We start from the raw sequence: 6351 nt of genomic DNA, 5'->3' as shown, positions 1-6351 counted from the left end.
TATCTTTTTAGTCAAATATTATCAATGCTCTTGATTTCCATGGAACTATGGACAAGCAACTTCCTTTCTTTGGACAAGTCACCCCCAGGTCCCTCCTCTGTAAAAGGAGTGGGCTTACTGTTTCAGCTCTCTCTCCCACTTCACAAGGTTGTGGAGTTGTTGGGAGGCTGAGATGATGTCAGACACAAAAACATTTAGCTAACTCTAAATTCATAGCCAGGCACTCATTCAGGGTTATTTGATTTCTCATTGCTTTTCTGAATGCTAGAAATAACGAACAAGATCTGTCTTTGTCCAAATGGGCTATTTTTGGTACCATTTCCTTTAGTGGGTCCATCTATTGCTCTTCCAACCTTACAGTAATAAAGCTAGCTGACATGCTTATAGCATCATAATGTTTCTAAAGTGCTTTTTTGGATATCATTCCTTTTGAGTGCAATAGCAACTTTGAGGGAGGCATTGCCAGAATGGCTAGTTTTACAAATGGAGAAACTGAGACTCAAAGAATTAAAATGACTTGACCATATAACTAATTTCAAAGGTGGGATTTGAGCCCAGGTCTATCCAAGTCCACTATGCCCTACATCCTTTCCCCGTGCTTTTATGCTGTACCTGGCATCATGTAACCATCATGGAATTCTTCACTAGGCGCATGTTCCTCCAGAGAGTTAGTATAGTATAGTATAGTATAGTATAGTATAGTATAGTATAGTATAGTATAGTATAGTATAGTATGCCATGCCATACTATCTTTCCTCCAGAGAGTTACTATACACAAAGGTAAGAGACAATGAAAGAAAAACCATGGACTCAGCTACCAAGTTTGTTCCTGAATAAAATCTCTGATTATACTTAGAAGTCTTGAATTATGGAATTAGGATTAATTCCATAGGCATTATAGAATACTGGTTAACACCATCTTTTCTTTTTCCCCCCTTAAGCACATCTAGTTTATATTGAAAAGGCAGCATTCCCTGATGGTTAGAGAGTCAGCCTTGGTATCTGGAAAACCAAGGTTTAAATCTTCCTTTTTCCTCTCACTGACTTCGTGACAAGAGATAAATCACTTATCACATCCCAGGCTACTATCAAAGACTTAAAGTCTTAGCTTCTTGTCTTTATCGGGAAAAGACTTTCTGTACCAAGAATTTCTTAGAGATGAGATCATCGGTCTGGACCAAAAACAAAAGAGGCAAAAAATTTACAATTATTTATTCTGTGCTGCGATAATAACTGCGGCTTGAAAGAAATTAGACTAAAACTATAAGAAGTCAAACTTTGAAGGCAAAGGACAATAGAATAAAATTATGACCAACTATATTAGTTCCATGTTTTTTTTCATTAATGACATTATTAAGGGAGATGGGGAGAGGGTCACTAATAAAAACTTGGCAGGCTTTTGCCTTTTTTATGGGTCAAAGGATTTATTTTCCTCCTTTATTAATCATCATTTTCTCTTTGTTACTGTGCCACATTCACTGAGTGCTAACAATATTTCCAAGATTTCAGAGCTGGGTGGAACTTTAGAGGTTACCTAGTTTATCTCTCTTCATTTTATAGTCTTGTTTCCTTAAACAGAGGCTCATGAAGGGAAGTGATTCACTCAAGTCCATAATGGTAACTACACAGTAGCGACAGTCATAGAATTAAAGATCTGCAGCCAGAATGGAGAGTTGCCCGGCCAACTTCTTCATTTTACAAGGGAGGAATCTGAGACCTGGTGAGATTGATTGACTTTCCCATGTTCACAAAGCTAATAATCATCAGGGCTGGGATTTGAACCTGACTACAAAACTACAGTATAAACCCAAAGTCCAGTGACACTATGTTTTAATGAAAGATGTTGAGACTTACTTTCTCTCCCACCTATCCTTTCTTCTCTTTTTTTTCCTTTCTTCCTTCTCTCTCCACTCCCTTTCTTTTCTCTTTCCTTCTTTCTGTCATGTCTCCTCTTTTTTTAGAGGATGACATTTTAGATACATATCATAAAATCAAACTTTCAAAGGTAGATGAAACAGTTTATAAAAGTTTGTAAAATTTTTTATAAAACATAAAGTTTACAAAACATAGAGATCTAGCAAAAGATATCAATATAATGTGGGAATAGCATGAATGAATGAATGAAAATGCATTTATTAAGCCTCTACTGTTCTAAGCTTGATGCCAAGTGCTAGGGATACATAAAGAAAATGTTAGCTAGTTCTCATTTTCAAAAAACTAACTCTCATTAAGTAGGAGAACACACTGAAGAATGGTCAGCTTCTGGGAAGATGGAAAAGTCTTGGGGTCTTAAAGGGACGGCATCAGGAAGAATTATGAGGAAAATTGCCTTTAGGTTAGCACAATGGTTCAGATGATAATGCTGAAGGTCGATGAGTAGATAAGACATACATAATTCTTGTCATCCAGTTGGTTACTCAAGAAGTTGTTCTGTGGATGCTTTCACTGAGAATAGTATTTTTGTTCAAGCAAAAAAAAATAATTAATTTGTGTGATAGGCAACAGAAAATTAACGACAAAAAATAGCAGGACACAGATCTCTACAAGAACCATTTCTACCTGGCTTCTAATCAAAAAAGATGAGAATATGATAACAGGAATTTGCATTTGTATAGAACTTTAGCTCTACCAAAAGTTCAATAAATCTTTGAGGAAATTGTTATAAATAACATTATTCTCATTTTAAAGATGGGAAAACTGAGAGCCAGAGAAATGCAGTTCAGTCCAATGTAATCCAACTAGCATGTAAGAACCAACCACTTTGCTCAAGGCAATTACAAAAACAAATGAAAATTAAAAGAAACTTTGACCTTAGCAAGCAAATATTCTTCCTGGAGGAGAAGGGGATAAATGTGAGAGATATAATTTGAATCCTTGTAACGTCCCATTCATTGCTTGTTACAGTCATCCAAAGTAATTTCAACAAACTTTATGTTAAGTGCATTTCTCAATTTAGATAATTGCTATGCAGCTAGGTGCACAGTGGATAGAGCATTGGTTCTGAAGTCAGTAGCACCTGAGTTCATATCTGCTCTCAGATGCTTAATAATTGCCTAGCTATGTGACCTTGGGGGCAAGTTACTGAAACCCATTGCCTTAAATAAATAAAAATTTTAAAATTTTAGGTAATTGTTGGAGATCTTTTTTTTCCCTTGTTACTCATCACTGGCTTCATTTCTAGTCATTCCAATTGAAGAATATGTTGTGTCAACACTGAAAAAACTACTTTCTTGACCTCTACCGTCTTTCTACATTTTTGAGAGACTAAGTGTGGACTGCATTTTGTTCACCCTGGATAGTGGTAAGAAGAAATCAGAGTGGTACGGTATCCTCCAGCTGCTTTGTGCGTGTTATTTTTGCCCTGACGCCAGTCCAGATTTTCAAATCACTACCAAAGGAGATTTATGACTAAATTCAAACTTCTACATCAAACCAAAAAGCAAGTACATTTGCCTTCAATATTAAGGTAAAGGAAAGGTACTTGGTGCCCTTTGGCATCCCAGAGAAGAGGGCAGACAGTTATTTCCTCTCAACATATAACTACCAATTGCCGGTATACAGGAAATCATTGGTCTGATCGTTTTCCAGGACATCTATGTCCAATAATAGCTAGGCCAAAGAATTTTATGGTACTTTCCTAATATACCAGTATTAAAGATGTACATGAAGTGATTTCTATGTTCTAGGAACTGTGTTAAACATGAAGGATACAGCAGCAATCAAATATAATTGATCTGTCATCCAAATTTGAGGTGATTTTTTATGCTGCTTATCTCATATGTGTGTGATACACACACACACACATACACACACACACACACACAAACATATATGAGAGAGCTGATGCCTGCTTGGCTGACAGATTGTTGAACAGGATACTGTAGACACAGAGGAAAATCTCAAACCTGAATGTCAGAGAATATCCTCCATGTGCAGATAGATCAGTTATATCTGCTGGCTCTAACCAGTCTTCAGAGAGACACATAGAGACAGAACAATGAATATATGCACATAATCTTATATAATAATGCCAGTCCCTGCCTTCAAGGAGGCTACATTCCAAAAGGGGAGTTAAAGATGAAGAATGAGGGGTGGCTAGGTGGCATAGTAGATAAAGCACCGGCCCTGGAGACAGGAGTACCTGGGTTCAAATCTGGGCTCAGACACTTAATAATTACCTAGCTGTGTGGCCTTGGGCAAGCCACTTAACCACATTTGCCTTGCAAAAACCTTAAAAAAGAAAGATGACACATGAGCCAGGGAATGGGAAGATAGGAGTGAAGTCACATATCTTAGTCTGATGACTGGAAAATGCTTAGGAAACCAGAGACCACACTGGTTTAGGTGAAAACTCACTTATCAGAACCTAGGGCTGCAAGGGTAGGAGTCTGAGTTGAGATGGCAGAGAGATACAGATAGCAGCTAGCAGGGCTTGGAGAAGACCTGGGCGTGCATATTCATTCATTCACTCATTCATTCAATAAACTCATCTGCCAGTTTACACAAAGTAGGGAGTAATTCGCAGAGAAGATATAACTACACAAAAGAGTTTAGACATCAATGCTCTTGAGTTTTCTTGAATAAACCTACACAAGAAAGTTAAAGAAATTTTGTGAATGTAAATATTGGGACTTTTCCATATTTATTTTGTCTTGTTTTTTTCATTTTTGCAAGACAGTGGGGTTAAGTGGCTTGTCCAAGTCACACAGCTAAGGAAGTATTAAGCGTCTGAGGTCAAATTTGAACTCAGGTCCTCCTGACTCAAGAGCTGACATTCTATTCACTGCACCATCTAGCTGCCCCAGTTTTTCCACCTTTATTAATGTTCTTAGAAATCAGCATCATATTTCTTTTTCACAGAGGCAGCATGATATAATGACTACAGTCTTGGATTCCTGAAGATGTGGACTATCGGTAGGGTGAATTCTGTATTGAAGAACAAGTTCATTAAGCTAAAAAAAATCATAATTTATGTTCATATATTTTCTTTTCAATTTGTTCCTGTGTCATAAAGAAAGCAGAGAATAGGGGCAGTTAGGTGGCACCATGGAGAGAGCATTGATCCTGGAGTCAGGAGGACCTGAGTTTAAATTTGACCTGACTCTTAATACTTAACTGTATGACCTTGGGCAAGTCACTTAACCCCATTGCCTCACCAAAAAAAAGGAAATCAGGGAATGTAAAAGCTTCATCTCCCATATTTCTGGAGGAAGTTCACTAAGCTCAAAAAATCATAATTTCTGCACATATATTTTCTTTTAAATTTGTTCTGGTTTCAATAGGGTCCTTGGAGAAAGAATGTAGAACCCTCTTCCCCCAACATGGATCTTTATTTCTTATTACCATAGGAGAAAATTGAGATTGCCTTGATGGTGTGCCTACAGTATTTGGTGAAGTAACATTAGGAATGAATGTAATAAAGAAAATTAATGCCCCTTTTGATGACAAAGACTTTGACCTTATGAAGCTATTGGAATAAATCATACAGTGATTTTAGATGATCCATTTGTTAACCTAGCTGGATTTACTAATTCCTCATTGATCAACAGAAACAACCAAGTAACAACTTGATAGTGAAGTAGATAAAGAAATCAGTGATTTCAAAGGAAAAAATCAGCTGAAGAAATTGAATAGTGACCAAGAATGAGGCAAAAACTCAAGCTATTCTTTTAGAAATCACAGATTTTACCTGAGACAGATATCAAGTCCCCAGAAAATGTCCCATTTGGGTGCAAATTGAATCCAGTGATAGGTTGAAGATTTGGATATACACTGTTTTCAAGATTTGGGCTCATAGAAATGTGTGATGGCATTTGTGACTAGAAGACAGAAGAGTCCCTTTGAAATACATTTACTGAATTTAAAAAGGAAGAAGACTGTGGAAAAATCTTTTTCAAAGTGTATAATATGTTTGTAAATGACAGAAGAATAACCAAATATTTTAGGTAGTCTGGTGCAAAAGTTAAATGGAGAGGGAAAGAAGGGAAATAAATCAAGAATGATTTCAAGGAACATGAAAAGGACTGGGGAAAATTTGCTCTCAAATATAAAGGAAAACCCAAACAGGATGCAAAAATATGATTTTGTGCTGGAAGAAGAGACTGAAGACTTTAAATCAGGTCATTCAAATAGAATCAAAACATAATAAAACCCATCACTGCTCTGAGAAAGATTATACAACACTAAAAATTCTCAGGATTCCAACTGGGAGTGGCGTCATAAGAAATATGAAGATGGGTGTTGTAAAGGAGAAGCAAAAGAGTGGGAAAAAAAAGGGAAGACCTCAAAGCCACAGCTGCAGTCGCAGCTGCAGTCGATTTCAGGATAAAGATGTCTACTATAGTAACAGTA

At 36.8% G+C, this 6351-nt stretch overlaps 1 pseudogene; it reads left to right on the top strand.

Annotated features, from left to right (window-relative positions):
• The first annotated feature begins 1665 nt into the window (after nt 1-1665).
• Nucleotides 1666-6145, top strand: LOC141492100 (peptidyl-prolyl cis-trans isomerase-like 4 pseudogene; annotated as a pseudogene).
• The last annotated feature ends 206 nt before the right edge of the window (nt 6146-6351 follow it).

The sequence above is a fragment of the Macrotis lagotis genome, chromosome 6 (assembly GCF_037893015.1).
Source record: "Macrotis lagotis isolate mMagLag1 chromosome 6, bilby.v1.9.chrom.fasta, whole genome shotgun sequence".
Taxonomy (NCBI): domain Eukaryota; kingdom Metazoa; phylum Chordata; class Mammalia; order Peramelemorphia; family Peramelidae; genus Macrotis; species Macrotis lagotis.
This window is presented reverse-complemented; position numbering and strand designations above follow the sequence as displayed.